This window comes from Lissotriton helveticus, assembly GCF_964261635.1.
Source record: "Lissotriton helveticus chromosome 1_1 unlocalized genomic scaffold, aLisHel1.1 SUPER_1_unloc_4, whole genome shotgun sequence".
Classification (NCBI taxonomy): domain Eukaryota; kingdom Metazoa; phylum Chordata; class Amphibia; order Caudata; family Salamandridae; genus Lissotriton; species Lissotriton helveticus.
The window spans coordinates 3,811,977-3,829,614 of NW_027611681.1; the positions used below are offsets into that span (position 1 = coordinate 3,811,977).

Here is a 17,638-nt window from a genome sequence, read left to right on the forward strand (position 1 = left end):
TTCCACTAACCAGTTTAGAGTACAACCTTGCAACATTCCAGCTTAAGATGAGGAGGTCTGAATTTGCTGAGGCCTTCGTTTGCATAGGGGGGGGATACGTGGGTTGTGGGAATAGTACACTCCGTTACTGGCAGGGCATGAGGTAACCTAATCTCAGGATCAGTATTTTCCCCAAAAGTTGATAGTCAGTCTTGGGTCTCTAATCCAGATAAGGCCTGGAACCTAATAGATGTAGTAATTCAAGAGGAATTGTTGGTGAAAGGAGCATGACTTGGTTTGTAGAAATAACCAAGGGGTAGTGCGCTTATGCTAGTGCTATTAGGTGTTATGAATTCGCAACCCCTTAGTAGGTGTCTCACCAAAGAAGGTCTGCGAAAGTTAATTAGAATACTTTACCCTTCGATATTTTTTGTAGATGCACTGACTCGCCCAACCCTGCATCCCATATTAATATTCTATACTTCGGATACATGGAAGCTTCTATGCCTTGATAGTCAGTCCGAACATTTATTGCGTAGCTGGTCCCATGACTCATACGGATCCTTCTTTAAAGTAGGTACTCCTGCCAGTACCAACACATAAGGGCAAGCAGCGGGCTGCAGACTCAGGACATCCTGATTAGCCATTCATACTTGGGGCGGCAGGAACATTAATGCACAAGGTACTAGACAACCTGTTCTGATTTGAGCCCCTGGGCCTGTTTAAACTATTAGCACCATCCCTTGGTATTTGAAATGGTTATTGGTATAGGGATGTGGGGGGACCCTTTCCTATCTATGGGCAATTGAGGCAGCCCCTGGATTGATCGTATATCGGGTGAAGGGTGATTGCGGGAGCAGTAACTCTGGCGGTTTGCAACACAATTTCGGCATCAAAAATACTCGTACCAACACCTACACTATCGATGGCCCTGCTCCCATCAACCTGTTTGATTTCGGCCACCTTTTCCCCCACTGTCCCCTTAAAATGTTTGGCTACTAAAATAGCCACCCGCCTTCTTATCCAGGGTAGAAAAGAACAGCTGGGGAAAGAGTTGTGACCTCATTCTATGCCAATCTTTGGAGAGGAGCTGTGTCTCCTGGAGGAGGCACACATATGCCTCCATGTTATCCAGGTAGGAAAGGATGGATCTCCTTTTATTGGGATTGTTGAGACCTCTCGCATTGAGAGTGAGAATTTTCAGTGTGGGCTGGGAAATAGTGTGTCATAGTGAGTGCACCAGCTTTGGCCTGTATTTGGGTCCCTGTGATCCCTCTTATCCCTGAGCTCCCAACGTCTGCCCGGCCTCCATTGCCCTATGATCCTCTCTTCAACGCCTTTAACCTGCATACCAGTTCTCCACCCTCCCCTCCCTAACCCCAACTTAGAAACCCATTAACCTCAAATTGTCCAGGGCCCACCATTCGTACGTGCACGTCCTTGGAAGTCGGAATAGTTGGGAATGTGTGTGGCCTGTTCCCCCTGTCTCTATACTCCCTGTGTCTCTACGCTCCCCGCAGACTTCTTCACCACCCACCAAGCCTTGCAAATGTCACTTATCTGTCCCTCAGTCGTTCACGGTGTCATCATGGGGGAATGTCTCCTTCGACAATGTCTTCAGAACTGCCAGTCTTTCTTGTGCCATGGTCTTGGGGTCCGGTCTCGTTGCTCGCTCTATGCTACGCCTCCCGTAGACCTTATGCCATCTTTCTCAAGGAGTTTTATTCTGTGGGCCCTCTGTCTCCTCCTGGATTGGATTCTCGATGCCCAGCACCTGGCAAGTGTCCTGCATGGATCTGAGCTGGAGGAGTTTGCCCTGCCATATGAAAATCAGCCAGAAAGGGTGACCCAAAGAATACGGTATTCCTTGATTTCGAAGACGCGTGGTTGCCACTCGGAACACCCAACACTTTTGAAGGGGTATTAGAGCCATGTCCTTGTACAAAGCTATGGAATGGTCCTGATATCTTAGTGGTTGCTTGTCCCTGGCAGTTCGTAGTGTACACTCTTTTAGGTGAAAGTCTGGAATGTAAGCCAAAATATCCGGTGAGGGCGCCCAGTGTGCTCCTGAAGAGACTCTGCAGGTATTGTGTGATGTCTGGCCATTCTTCTTTAGGTGGAACTCCCTTAACGCGGATGTTGTTTCACCAAGACCGATTCTCCAGGTCTTCTGTGTGTGCCTGGAGATCGCTCTGTTGAGCCTTGAGCCGGAGTATCTCTTTCTGTAGATGCTCCACCTCCTCTTCCCGGGCATTCCCCTGATCCTCGATGGAGGCCACACGGTCCCAAACGGCATCATAAGGCGGGACATTGATGCCCTCCATCGGTATCTCCTTCATTTCCCCCGCTATTTCCCTTTTCAGCGTCTGCAAGTCGCCTCGTAATACACCGAATAGCGACCCTAAAAAGGCGTGGGTAACTGGCGCTTCAGAGGTGTCCGCATCTAGGCTGATTTGTGTAGTTGGGGAGAGACTCCCTTCTCCGCTGCCAGTCATCGGGTGCTTGGTCAGCATCTTTGTTAGATTATGATCCTTCTTGCTTCTCGCTGAGGACATGGCTGCTATATCTCTTACCACATCACCAGACAGGCCTGCCTTGTCGTGGGGGTCCCAGCCCCAATGGGTGGCTGTCACCGGGTTGTCCTCCCGCTGAGCTCCACTACCCTGTTGCATGATTGTGAGGGCCATAGTTGTCACTCCCTTTCAGTCTCGTCCGGGCCTTGCTTCCTTCAACCGTCTGCTATTGCCCTGCTGGGCATCTGCTGCTTGTTCTCAATACTCTAAGCACTTTGCGCCCAAACCTGCAGTGAATCCCCCTGTAGGTCAGCAGCCCTATCTGATCCTGGAGCACTAGATGTCTTTTTGGACCACTGCGGCTAATTCCTGCACTATGTGCTTGCAGGCCGTGGCCTCCGGTTTCCTCTGACTTGGCAGTCAGCTCCAGTCAGCTCCAGAGAGACTACTCCATGCCCGGGCCCCTCATCCATTGGCCTTACAGTGTTATAGTTCATATCTAATTCCCCTTATTGGATTTTGTCATTTTAGTGTCATTTTGTTCAATACATTTTCCTTCATTTTTCTATTTCGTTTTGGGTTTTTTATTGTTTTGCATTTTGACTTTTACTTGTTTGGTTTCTGCATAAATGTTTTATATATTACCTTAAGTTAAGCCTGCCTGTTCGGTGCTTAGGTACCAGGGGGTTGATCCTAGGTTAATTGAATGGCTTTGAAAGTTCACTCTGACAACGGTTGTGATTGTCCGTCATCTACCGCAAATAAAAATTCAGTTTCTTACAGAAACTATCTGAAATTATCTGCAAAACAGGCAGTTGATAACCTACCAGGGTTGAAACACCCTGTGGCCAAATTGGAATATGGGACGAGTATTGAGTGGCAATAGAACCTCTAAAAATATTCAGCTTGCAGATGAACCAAGAATCACGCTTGAATGTCACAACTTTTTAAAACAAGGTAGTCCGGAAAGTGTGACGAATATATTGCAGCTCTTTGCATTTTGACAGCCCCAAGCAAATTTGAGAACAGAGTGGATGTATGTAGCAGAGACGAGTCTGTTCACCCAATGTGAGTGGTGATATCCGCATTGCTGGTCTGCCTGAAGTTATGATGCTGCTGACAGTAGCATGTCTGCTAAAAGCGATGACGTGACTGTGGGAAATATAAAGCCAAATAAGAGAAAGTTATCTTCCGACACCGCAGTCTTCATGACTGAGAGCAGTAACACTGAAGACTCTGAGACTCACAACAGTAATTTCTCCTTTCAGAGCGTTATTGCTGCAGATGGAGTGAAGCCAAGAAGTAAGCACATTACTAAGGTACCAACAAAGTTTAATATTGTTCATTTGTATTAACTGTTTCTCTTTTGAAGCATTTGGAAATGCATTTTCTAGTTTTGTTGCTTTTTGGTTTATTTTTTATTGTATGCTGTTATCTTCGTTTTAAAGGGAAAGATGTTGTAGTGTGTGACCTTAATGCTGCAGTTTGCATTTCATTACCATCATTTTCCTATCCTGGAAAATCTCCAGGGTGTAGGAGGTTTCCTATTCAAAAGTTCTTTCTTCAGCTTCTGGGCTGTTGTCGCTCTGTGGAGATCTGTGGTCCTGTTTCTCTGCTCTTCTTGTAGCAGCTCCTATGAGAGCTTCATCCTCCCGCCAATGATAATAAGATGTCAGGCATCACCCAGCACATAACACAGTCTATTATGGGCTACGTCTATCTGCTTGGCGCAGTTAGAGCGAAGATAAAGTTCTCCGGACCCATCAGGCTGTGAATGTAACCTAAGGGCTTAAGATGAAATGAAGAGCTTACCTCCTTCCTGAGTGGCTCCAGTCTGCTGTGTGCAGACCCGATAGCTGGCAGCACCCTGGAGTATGTATGTATAAATCAGATTATGTTGGAAGTAACCTGCAATATAGTGGCAGGCAGCACCCTGCCATAGAGTAGGATTTATCTCTCAGGGTGGAGCGTGTTTAACACTCCTAGACGGACGCACAGCGGGTTCAATTTACACAAACGATAACTCTGTTTGATTCCAAATAAATCTGTGTATTTATTTGTCTTCATTCCTCCAGTGTTCAAAATACTTCAAGTGTGAGTAAGCAATCACATATGCGACACTCAAATGCTTAATTCGCTTTACACATGCTGCAGTTTGCCGATGGCCTTTTCTTCCTGCAGTGCGGCGGACACATTTAAAAAAACATCCTTCATCCAATGCATTTCGGGCGCATTCTCAGCCCTTCGTCAGGGATTTAACTGCAAGTATTAAAAATAACACCATTACCTCATGAAACACAATAATGTTGTTCTCAGTACATTAAAAAACGTCACCCATGTCTGTAAAACGCGCGTTCATGTTGAACGGTTTCCCTCTATTTGCACACAGCATTGCATTAACCACAATCTTCCTCGCCCCTACTCAGAAGTTAATCCATCTCTAACTACCACCCAAGTCGTTCTCCTCATTCTATGTTCTGACAAGACCCCTTCATCTATTCTTCCTCCGTACTCACTTCGTTTGTAATTTCAACGCATCCCGCCATATTTCTTTTCCTCCTTGCTTCCACCGTCAACTAAGACTTCTAACTTCCCTTTCCCGCTTTTTATGACCATCATTTCGTATTCCACCCAGCATATCCTCCAATCATTCGGCCCCGTCTTTTATCCAAACTACAATTCCCATCATCCCCCCCCCACTATCGAGAAATCTCTGTTAATCACCATGCATTCAATCGTGCTACTGATGTTTAAAAGTTGACGAGTCTTATTCTCCGCCCTCCCTCAAGTATGTGATACACGTTCAATCCGAATTTAGGCGCATGGCTAGATCAAAAACGTAACGTTCAAATGATAACAAATATTGTGACGTTAATCTAACGGATCATTCACGGGTATTTCATGTCCATTTAAAACAATTGCTGATTTTCAACCAGATGTCCATATGTCTCTTATGTGATTGTCTTTGATTCTTGCTGATCCATGGGTGGGTGCAACATGCCAGGTAGGCAAAACTGAAACAATTCCACAAAACAATGACGAAATGCACACCAACATTTCTCTTATTTGCTACTTGTACTTTTGTACTACATTTAAAAAAACAATCTTCCTCGCCCACTACTAGTTGACGGTGGAAGCAAGGAGGAAAAGAAATATGGCGGGATGCGTTGAAATTACAAACGAAGTGAGTACGGAGGAAGAATAGATGAAGGGGTCTTGTCAGAACATAGAATGAGGAGAACGACTTGGGTGGTAGTTAGAGATGGATTAACTTCTGAGTAGGGGCGAGGAAGATTGTGGTTAATGCAATGCTGTGTGCAAATAGAGGGAAACCGTTCAACATGAACGCGCGTTTTACAGACATGGGTGACGTTTTTTAATGTACTGAGAACAACATTATTGTGTTTCATGAGGTAATGGTGTTATTTTTAATACTTGCAGTTAAATCCCTGACGAAGGGCTGAGAATGCGCCCGAAATGCATTGGATGAAGGATGTTTTTTTAAATGTGTCCGCCGCACTGCAGGAAGAAAAGGCCATCGGCAAACTGCAGCATGTGTAAAGCGAATTAAGCATTTGAGTGTCGCATATGTGATTGCTTACTCACACTTGAAGTATTTTGAACACTGGAGGAATGAAGACAAATAAATACACAGATTTATTTGGAATCAAACAGAGTTATCGTTTGTGTAAATTGAACCCGCTGTGCGTCCGTCTAGGAGTGTTAAACACGCTCCACCCTGAGAGATGAATTAACCCTGGTTGCTAGGCACAACCGTAACATTCGGGCTGCACGCAAGAGTATGAATAATCCTATGAATGGACAAAAGTACAAGTAGCAAATAAGAGAAATGTTGGTGTGCATTTCGTCATTGTTTTGTGGAATTGTTTCAGTTTTGCCTACCTGGCATGTTGCACCCACCCATGGATCAGCAAGAATCAAAGACAATCACATAAGAGACATATGGACATCTGGTTGAAAATCAGCAATTGTTTTAAATGGACATGAAATACCCGTGAATGATCCGTTAGATTAACGTCACAATATTTGTTATCATTTGAACGTTACGTTTTTGATCTAGCCATGCGCCTAAATTCGGATTGAACGTGTATCACATACTTGAGGGAGGGCGGAGAATAAGACTCGTCAACTTTTAAACATCAGTAGCACGATTGAATGCATGGTGATTAACAGAGATTTCTCGATAGTGGGGGGGGATGATGGGAATTGTAGTTTGGATAAAAGACGGGGCCGAATGATTGGAGGATATGCTGGGTGGAATACGAAATGATGGTCATAAAAAGCGGGAAAGGGAAGTTAGAAGTCTTAGTTGACGGTGGAAGCAAGGAGGAAAAGAAATATGGCGGGATGCGTTGAAATTACAAACGAAGTGAGTACGGAGGAAGAATAGATGAAGGGGTCTTGTCAGAACATAGAATGAGGAGAACGACTTGGGTGGTAGTTAGAGATGGATTAACTTCTGAGTAGGGGCGAGGAAGATTGTGGTTAATGCAATGCTGTGTGCAAATAGAGGGAAACCGTTCAACATGAACGCGCGTTTTACAGACATGGGTGACGTTTTTTAATGTACTGAGAACAACATTATTGTGTTTCATGAGGTAATGGTGTTATTTTTAATACTTGCAGTTAAATCCCTGACGAAGGGCTGAGAATGCGCCCGAAATGCATTGGATGAAGGATGTTTTTTTAAATGTGTCCGCCGCACTGCAGGAAGAAAAGGCCATCGGCAAACTGCAGCATGTGTAAAGCGAATTAAGCATTTGAGTGTCGCATATGTGATTGCTTACTCACACTTGAAGTATTTTGAACACTGGAGGAATGAAGACAAATAAATACACAGATTTATTTGGAATCAAACAGAGTTATCGTTTGTGTAAATTGAACCCGCTGTGCGTCCGTCTAGGAGTGTTAAACACGCTCCACCCTGAGAGATGAATTAACCCTGGTTGCTAGGCACAACCGTAACATTCGGGCTGCACGCAAGAGTATGAATAATCCTATGAATGGACAAAAGTACAAGTAGCAAATAAGAGAAATGTTGGTGTGCATTTCGTCATTGTTTTGTGGAATAGAGTAGGATTTCTCATAGTATTTTATTTCCTGACACATTAATGGAGATTGTCTTTTAGCTGGCAGAAGAACAACACTGACCATACATTTTTTCTGGGTTTGTCTTTAAAATGACGTACACATTAGTAATGGCATTTCGTTCTGCTGGAATAATAACACAAGTTAACTTGCACTCTATGTTGTTGCATGGATTATTGGTTGCAATGCATTCCATGTTTCATTCAAACGTGCTTTCTACAGGGCGCATACATGATGTGCTGCTGTAGAGAAATAATGCTCCTGTGTACTGTGGCAGACTCAGAAATTTTGAAAAACTTCATGATTTCTCTTTCAGCACTTCAAAGTAAAACCTTTCAATTTTTGACTCAATCATTTGGCAGAAACATAACTTAGTACCATTAAAATAGTTGTGATGGGGAACATTCATGTGGTGTTAGGTCTGGCTCGACCAGAGTGCTTGCTGACTTGGAGGAGTATGGAGTTGACCACCTTGTCTGGTCCGGTGTGGAACCAAGCCAGCGATGCTTTGCTGCAGCCTCATTTACCCTGATAGCTGGTCAACAGTTTGAGGAGGAGGAGGTGAAGAGCTGGCTAAGTATGCTGTGAGGCTGGTAGTTTAGTACATCCCTGAGAAGTGAGCTTTGAGTCATGTAGTGTTCCTCTTATACCACGTGCAATTCATCCTCTCTAAAGCCTGAAGAATTCCTGGGTGTGAAGGGCGGCTGATTCTGATTGGGTGCTTGATAGTTTTCCAGAAACTCATGTTTTTGATTATTCATGTTTGTCAGTAGTTAATTAAACACGCCCAGGGGTTTTATCTCTTCAGTTGACTCAAGCTGCAATAAAGGTTTCTTTGTCATTGCAAAAAAATATGAACGGGGAAGCAAGATGGCGGCTGCGTAGTGGTGGCCGTTTGCAGCGCAGCAGTGAGGATATGGACCTATTATGATCAACCTTGCTTGTAGCCGGTTACCGTTAGCCTAAAAGCCGCACGTTTTATGCTGAAGGATCTCATGCTGATTACCTGTACTTGCCGGGTGTTTTGGCCGAGGGTGCCGAGCACAATTGCACAGTCGGTAGCCTTCGCTAGAGCTCTACTCTCTTCCTTCTGGAGGATCCGAGCAGGTACGAGTGGGCGGAGCAGACCGAGAAGCCGAGAGGAAAGATTGGCGGAAAGGCACCGACGGAGCTCGCGAAGTTTGCGGAGGCAGAGAGGTGTAATGGCACCCAAAACACTATCAAAGGCTGCGGCGGCAGCTCGAAAAAAGGCGGAATTGGAGGAGATAATACCCGATGGAGAAACACAGCGGGGGACGCAGTTGCAGACGCCCCCTGCGGAACTGATTAAAAAAAGTAAGCAGATCACTGCCAGGACTCGCCAGGCTACGGCGTCTATTGTGGACTTACTTCTAAGGAGCGGTAAGGAGAAGGAGGCAAACACTACTGTGGTTAAGGAGGTGGGGGAGTGGGCTAACGCTCAGGAGGTTTCAGGTCCAAAGCAGGGGGTGATTGCCTCTGCTATTGATGGCGCTATGCAACACTCCCCCTTGGGGAAGGATGTCAGCTGTACCCCAAAGCCTCATCCCACGCTTCCAGATGCCAAGTTAATAGATCAGCTGAAGGATGCTCCTCTGGGGTCGCCCATGGTTGGGAAAAGTACTGCTGCTACCGCTGATAAAACAGAGCAACCAGCTACTTGCATCACAGGGAGCAGCGACAGTTTTGCCCAGGATCAGATTAGCCCGGGTGCTGTAAAGGGACATCAGGCCCAATGCGCACCCAAAACTACTTTAATGAATAGCGACCTGACCAGAAGGGAAGAATTTGTATACTAAGATCCCCCAGAAACCAGTAGCAAAAGTACGCAAGAGAAGGCCCCTAGTGAGTGCTTCTTCTCCGTTTCTGAAGGTGCGGGGTGGTCAGAAGCGGAGGATGAGCAAAGCTCTTATCTGGGAGACAGTAATGTAGAGTCTGAGAGTGACCTGGAACAAGAACTTGCAGCGACTGCAATAAAAGCAACGGCAACTTCAAAAGCACATGAGAAGCCTCAGCGGGATCTAAGCTGGGACCATTCCTCAGCAATGACGCTCCAGGGTAGCCCTATGTTGGAAGCAACTCATCCCCCAATCCTGGAAGTGGACCATCAGGCAGTTCTAGAACATAGGGAGTAAGCGCGCCAGGACAGCCGTAAATCCCAAGCGGCTATGAGGAAGATGCAGAGCGTGGTTAGAAAACTCTCCAAGGCCTGTGTGAATATGGGGGAGTATCTAATCTTCAAGAGAGAGTGGTCACCACAGAAACTGAAGTAGCAACGGTCGCTAGTAAAATGGAGTCTCAAGGAGCTCAGGTCATTAACATTCAATGGAAATTAGAGGACATGGAGAATAGGCTCAGGCGAAATAATCTTAGGGTGCTGGGAGTACCCGAGGGAATGGAAGGGTCAGATGTCAGAGGCTTCGTCATCAAGCTTTTTGAATCTGCATTTCCTGAGCTTTCCAGTTGGAATTGGGCCGGAGAAGTACAGAGGGCACATCGGACACCTTTCAAACTGCGCCGTAATGCAAGAGAGGGAGACAAACCGAAAGCAATTTTAATCTACCTGGGCAACTTTATTCTGAGGCAGGCTTTAGCCGAAAAAGCGAGGCCAGACGCAAAGAGGTTGAGTGAAGGGGTTTCTTTTTTCGTACGCCCAGACTTCTGCCACACGACGGTGGAGAGATGCTGGAGACTAAGGCAGTTGATCAAGCCCTTTCAAGAGAAGAAAATGCAAGCCTACCTTATAAACCCAGCACAGTTGAAGATAATAAACGAAGGGCGGACACATTATTTCTCATCCAAAATATAGGCGCAAGAGTATCTGGACTCTTTAGGCAGGAAATAATGTATGTTTTGCGTCCTATAGTTCAGCTTGGTAAGGATGGATAAATAGGGCTTAGTGCTGAAGCTAGTATAATAAGAGGTACCATGGTTGTCACATTTATTTCGGTTGGTAGTTTAAATTAGTCCTCACTGTTTGCACTGCAAACCATCACATGCACAGACCAAGGTCTGAGCGCTTCATGTGGGAGGGTGCAGGACACAGGGGGGGTAGGGGACAGAGTGGGGTGGAGGGGGTGGGAGGGGAGGTAATGGGGAGGGGGAGGTGGGGGGGAGGTAAGGCAGAACATTTTTAAAATTAGAAATTCTGGTGCAATGCAGTTTCGTTTTGCTTTTGCTCGGTCTGGGTAATGGTATAGTTAAGGTTCTAATACAAATGCTTCAAAAGAGTGAAGGTGTTAATTTAGAACAACTGAATGTTGAACATTAGAATCTGTACATTTAATGTTGGGGGTTGAATGACTGGAGGAAGCGTCAAAGGTTAGCTCATTTTGTTAAATATAATGGAATTGATGTACTTTGTCTCCAGGAGACCCATCTACCCTGGACAAAGAGGAATCTGATGAATATCAGAGGTTTTGAGATTTTGGATTGTTCGTCGCAAACCTCCTCAGTCAGGGAAGTTGCAATCTTAGCGAGATCCTGCTTGGGGGGGGGGGGCAAGCGGTGTAAAGCAGATTCCATAGGGAGATGGGCAGTAGCTGAGCTATGTATGGGTTACACACTTTGTGTAATCTATGGGTCTAATCAAGATGATCCAGAGGTTTACGATGCTTTGGAAGGAGACTTGGCCAGCTGGCCCACCCCAATTATAGTTTGTGGTGATCTAAACATTTCTGTTGATTGGTATAATCAGTCTTCATATGCAGGACGGAAACCTAGAGTGTTCCGGGCATTGACTGCCCTCATAAGCTCGAATGGGCTGAAGGAGGTTTGGGGGGATAAGGAGCCGAACAACCCAGGTTTTACATATTTTTCTAACCCTTTCCAGAAATATACCAAGTTAGATTATTTTTTAATTTCCTCTTCCGAAATAAAGAAGGTCAGTATTAGGAAACTTCTGAAAGTAATCTCGGATCATAACCCGTTGATACTGTCCTATGAGCTGGATAAGGTAGCAAGGAAAAAAACTAGTTGGACATTCCAAAGAAGGCTATTAGCGGACAACAGATTTGTAGAACATTTTAGGAAATGGACAGTGGAATTTTTGACGCAAACCGGTATAGTACATCGCGAAATGGCATATGGGACGCATTTAAAGCCGTTCTAAGGGAGGAAACCATAAGCTGTTCAGCACGGCTAAGGAGAGAGGATAGAAGAGAGGTAGAGAGACTTACGGGGGAATTAGCTGAAGCAGAAGAACAGCATGTCAGAGATATTGGACTCGGAGAGGAAGGTGTAGAGAGCCAACTTAAATTGATGATCATAAAAGCAGAACTTCAGAAAATGGTAACTCAGAAGGCAACTAGCGACTATCAAACCTCAAGGGCCAAGAGTTATGAAACAGGGGAGCAAGCGGGTAGGGCACTGGCGTTACAAATTAGACAAGATAAGGTCAAGAAGAGGTGATCTCAAGTATACAGGAGGAGGGTAGGGATTATACCGAACCAGAGGATAAATTACGGGTCTTTAAGAACTTTTATCAATCATTGTATAATGAGGAGGTGTATTCTAGCTGCCCTAGTGAGGAGAGTGCTGATGAAGGGCTGGTACTGGATGAACGGGGGAGAGAAGAGCTGGATAAGGATTTAACGATGAATGAGATTAGGGCGGCTCTACAGGAGCTAGCCGCCGGCAAAGCTGCAGGTCCCAACGGCATTCCTATGGAGGTATACAAAAGCATTGAAACCAAGATTGCCCCACTGCTGCTGGACCTCTTTAATGGTATATTGTGTTCAGGTATAATTCCAGATTCCTGGAAAGAAACAAACATAATCGTATTTCACAAGAAGGGGAAACCAAAAGAAAACCCTGGGTCATATCGCCCAATCTCACTCATTAATGCTGATACAAAGTTGTATTCAAAAGTTTGGGCCAAAAGATTGGGAAGGATCATTGGCGGTCTTGTCTCTCCGTGGCAGCATGGGTTTGTTCCTGGGCGAGGTACGACTGATCACACTAGACGAGCTATAGCACTGTTTGATGCCCATGATGCCGCGGGGGGGGGGGATGGCCATGATCCTCCTCGATGCGGAAAAAGCCTTTGACAGTGTGGTATGGAAATACCTATGGGGTATATTGGCTGGCAGAGGTTTTGGATCTAAGGTTATGAGGGCTCTAACAGCAATGTATCAAGATCCTGTAGCCCAAGTTCAAGTAATGGGGGAGAGCTCTGACAAGATTTTAATTAAGAGGGGGACACGTCAAGGGTGCCCCTGCTCTCTGATTCTCTTTTCATTATATATTGATCCTCTGATTCAGAGGATTTTAGGTTGTCCGCAGATCAGCCCAATTGTGCTCAATGGCTATACAAATAAACTGCTGGCTTATGGCGACGATCTGGCAGTAATAACCTCTGATCTCGAGCAGGCGATGCCAATTTTGGCTCAACTTGCAAAGGATTTTGGCAGCCGGTCAGGGTACCTACTGAATGAGGGAAAAACGCAAATAATCTGCACTAAAAACATCATTAAGGCAGATGCTAGATATGTGGATTCGGCTGTATATCTTGAGGTGAGATCAACGCCTCTGTCGATAGGATTATTGCAGGCAACTATTTGCCTCTTATCAAAACAATAGAAGCCGATCTGAAAAGAATCGATGTGCTACATCTCTCTCTGATAGGTAGGGTAAATGTGTTAAAAATGACGATGTTCCCTAAAGTGCTGTATTTGTTCCGGGCTATACCACTTCTTTTAGAGGAGAGAATAAACAAAAATTTGGAATCAATTTTCATAAGGTTTATCTGGCAGTATGGTAAAGTCATGCACTCTATCAAATATATGTCACTCCCTCGTGAAAGGGGTGGGTTGGCTATGCCAAATCTTAGGCTCTATCATTGGACATGCCTCTTGACACAAATAACTATTCTTTTTCAACCAGATGTAAGCTCGGGCGCTGTAAATGAACCTAATCAGAGTCCCCCCTCCATATTTGAGCTGTTATTGGGGAGGAAGGCTATTGGTCTTTTGAGGTGTGAAGTTGAGCGCCGATACTATAAGAGATCTCGTATAAGGTCCTGGAAGGGGCTTGGGGGACCTGGAATGTGGCCCAAAAGTTTTTGAATATTCCAAAGATAAATGCCTACCTCCATCTGTGGAACTCTAGCATTTTTCCTCAATTTGGCACGGATAGGAATTGTTTGTTCTGGAAGGAGCAGGGAGTGAAGATTCTGGGGGATATTATGGAAGGAGACTCCATTTTTTGTTTGAATATATTTTATTGGTTTATGTAAGCAGTTAGTTGATACATAGATATACCATGCCAATATAAAACGATAGGTAATATTTCATATACAATTGCGCAAAAGAAAATGCGGCACAGTAAGGTGTGACAATGGCATCGCTCATCAAGATAGTTTCTATGTGTACCAGTTCGTGTAACAGAGAGGCCAAGGCAACATTTATAGGTAATGTAGCTGCAATGTACGTAATAACACTCTATATGCAGGGCTTGCAACCCCGGGATATTGTGGGGTGAAGTCCAGTAGGAGGTGGCATGTACTTGTTACTCTTTTACGTGTTTACCTCATTTCTGATTGGTAGCGTGTGGTAGCGCCAGATGCGTCGTGCGATCAAGAGTGTCGAATATCAGATGTGTTCAGTCCTCCAAGTCAACATATTCAATAGCTCAACAAATATGGCAGTTGAATCTGCCACAGTAACTTCCGAACTAGTCCCAATCGGGGACAAAGGGCAAAACAGGGTAAAAACTGTGAAACAAGATAAGGTCTCAGGTGCCACTAAGTGACCGCCGAGTGGGGCGGGGAAAAAAAAGGGAAAAAGAAAAAGAAATGGGGAGGGATAGGACGTGTCGTTGGGAGTACAGTGTCGTTAGGTATGTCAGTGTACAGCCGTATAGGCAAGTGCTCGGATCCGCGGTCAGTGTGGCAGGGGTGCGTTGTAGTCATCGTTGGAAGGAGACTCCATCCTTGGGTTTGAAATTATCCAGCAGAAGTATGGTATTCCTCCTAATCATTGGTTTATGTATGGCCAGATTGTACAAACTTTGTCGGCCTTTAGACCTAGGATCTCTTTGGGAACTGATAATTCAATGATTGAATATCTATCAAAAGGGGGTAATAAGATCAAAATAGTATACAATCATCTGCTGTTAGGGGCACCAGATGATTTGGAGAAATCTGAGTCCTCTCTGGCGTTGAAATTTGGAGACCCAGATGCTGATCTTGATCAAGCCCTACTTTTAAATAGGTAATTATTTCGTTCTTCCAACTTGAGGGCACAGCATTACAAAACATTGTTTAATCTTTATCACACCCCAGCTAAGCTGTTTGTCTGGGGTGTTAGGGAAGACGATAGATGCCCCAAGTGCAATTCCGGCCCGCAGACCTTTTGCACATGTTTTACCACTGTGACATGCTAGCCCCAATTCGCAAGGAAATTATGAAATTCTGGGAGGGGCTTCTACATCTTAAAATCAATCTATCCCGTACCCTGATGTTATTAGGTACAGATGATAAGCTGAAGCTGAGGAAAGAAGCTGAAGCTCTGGTTTTTATCTCAGTGGCGGTACTCCGGATTCTTATTTCCACTGGTTGGAAGGACACCACAGCTCCATCCTTTCAAATGTGGCTCGCCAGAATGTTGGGAATGCACAATATAGAGTCATGTTTGTATGGTCATAAGGGTAAAAAAACTCAGGAAATGGGCAGGAATATCTGGGCACCATTCAAAAGGTGGAGGGACTCAAGACTTAAAAAAAAATAATTACATTTATGTATTAACTGTAGGAATTTTAACCCCTCTGCAGCTTTTAGCTAAGAATTGATGCTTATGTTTTATATGCTTTTACCATCTGACTCGGGCATTTATAAGTCATGTATTTCTTAAATATGAATGATAACGCTTGTATTTGTATGGAATAATGAATTTGAATATATATTTTCTTTGTACCAGGAATTCTCAATAAAGATTATTTAAAAAAAAAAAAGCAAAAAAATATGAACGGCAGACGAGCCTCTGTCTGTCAAAGAATGGAAGGGCTGGGGAACTGTCATTCATCTCACTGCTAAGCAGAAACATGTCATGCTTCATCCTCCGTCAGTGGTACAAAAGGGGGTGGTGATGGACGGAGCATCTGAATCAATCAAACACTCACACCCAGTCAAAAGATCTGGGTTTAATCCATCACCGTTCTTTAGCCCACTCTGCCACCCCAGTTCAGACATGGCTATATGCAAATCAGTATGACCCTGTGCCTCATGGGAACAGTCCAGTCTGAACTGCCAAGCCATATCTTCCCTGGACCGGAAACAAGCTTCCGAGGACCGGTTTCTGGCATTCCAGCCGTCTTCAGCCCGGCTTGCTTGAATACAGTGGCAAAGTGAGCAAGGGACTCACGTCTGAGCATACCCTGCCACACTTATGGTGGCCAAAAGTGGTACAAAAGAGGGTGGTGATGGACGGAGCATCTGAATCAATCAAACACTCACACCCAGTCAAAAGATCTGGGTTTAATCCATCACTGTTCTTTAGCCCACTCTGCCACCCCAGTTCAGACATGGCTATATGCAAATCAGTCTGACCCTGTGCCTCATGAGAACAGTCCAGCCCGAACTGCCAAGCCATGTCTTCCCTGGACCGGAAACAAGCTTCCGAGGACCGGTTTCTGGCATTCCAGCCGTCTTCAGCCCGGCTTGCTTGAATCCAGTGGCAAAGTGAGCAAGGGACTCACGTCTGAGCATACCCTGCCACACTTATGGCGGACAAAAGTGGTACAAAATGGGGTGGTGATGGACGTTTTTGCATTTGTCACCCCGAGTGGGATGGGTATGCTCAGACGTGAGTCCCATGTTCTCCACACCACTGGAGTCAAGCTATCCAGGCTGATGAAGGCTGATAGCCAGAAACCGGTCCTTGGATGCTTGATTCCGGTCCAGGAAAGACATAGCTTGGCAGTTCGGGCTGGACTGTTCCCATGAGGCACAGGGTCAAGGCTGATTTGCATATAGCCATGTCTGACCTCGGGTGGTGTGGAGTGCTAAAAAACAATGGATTTAGGCCCAGATCTCTGTACTGGGGTGAATGTATGACATTGTTCTGCATTCTGTCCATCAATTGTTTTTGCATTTGTCACCCCGAGTGGGATGGGTATGCTCAGATGAGAGTCCCATGCTCTCCACACCACTGGAGTCAAGCTATCCAGGCTGATGAAGGCTGATAGCCAGAAACCGGTCCTTGGATGCTTGATTTCGGTCCAGGAAAGACATGGCTTGGCAGTTCGGGCTGGACTGTTCCCATGAGGCACAGGGTCAAGGCTGATTTGCATATAGCCATGTCTGAACTGGGGTGGTGTGGAGTGCTACAAAACGATGGATTTAGGTCCAGATCTCTGTACTGGGATGAATGTATGACATTGTTCTTCATTCTGTCCATCAATTGTTGTTTTTGCATTCACCCTCACTCAGGCCTCTGATTTTGACCAACATCGCTTAGAACACTGGGACTTTAGAGCCCATCCATTTAATGAGAAAAACAAAACTACAAGTCTCATAAGCAATAGTGGTGGAAGGGGTCACACATGACCTGGAGCAACATCCGATTCAGCACATCCAGTTCCATTTTTTAAGTATTTGACACAATATTGAATTTATAACCTTTGTTTTTTATGGTCATGAGTTACCAGAATACTAAAAATGTGTCTTTTATTTACAGGGTCAATTAAGTGATGGTCACCAGCTTGGAAGCTCAGTTAATTCTTCAGTATTTGTCATTGATCTCCATGTGTGGCTGGTTTGGGTCTGCCCCCTGCATCGTTCCCGATAACTCGCACAGGTAAGGAGCTTGTCGCAGCAACATGATAACCCCATACTCGTCTGTAAGAAGTGCGCTCTGAGGCAGGTATCCGATCATTTTTGTGAAACAAGGAAGGGCCAATATCTGCTACGTACATTTGTTAAAATATAACAGTCAAATCACAGTTTACTGTTCCGGAGGTTGAGTCCCAGCGACTTTATCTGTAACTGAACTCAGACACCCTAGGAAGCGTGTGCTTTTAAG

General features: G+C 45.1%; 1 protein-coding gene across 2 annotated transcripts in view; it reads left to right on the forward strand.

Moving 5' to 3' along the window:
* Window positions 1-17,638, forward strand: part of LOC144806028 (uncharacterized) — a 248,056-nt gene that overhangs the window by 207,849 nt on the left and 22,569 nt on the right. For both annotated transcript variants that reach the window (XM_078672479.1, XM_078672478.1), the window contains 2 exons: window positions 3,761-3,811; window positions 17,294-17,413. The gene's annotated coding sequence lies outside the window, so the exon portion shown is untranslated. The remainder of the gene's footprint in view (window positions 1-3,760; window positions 3,812-17,293; window positions 17,414-17,638) is intronic.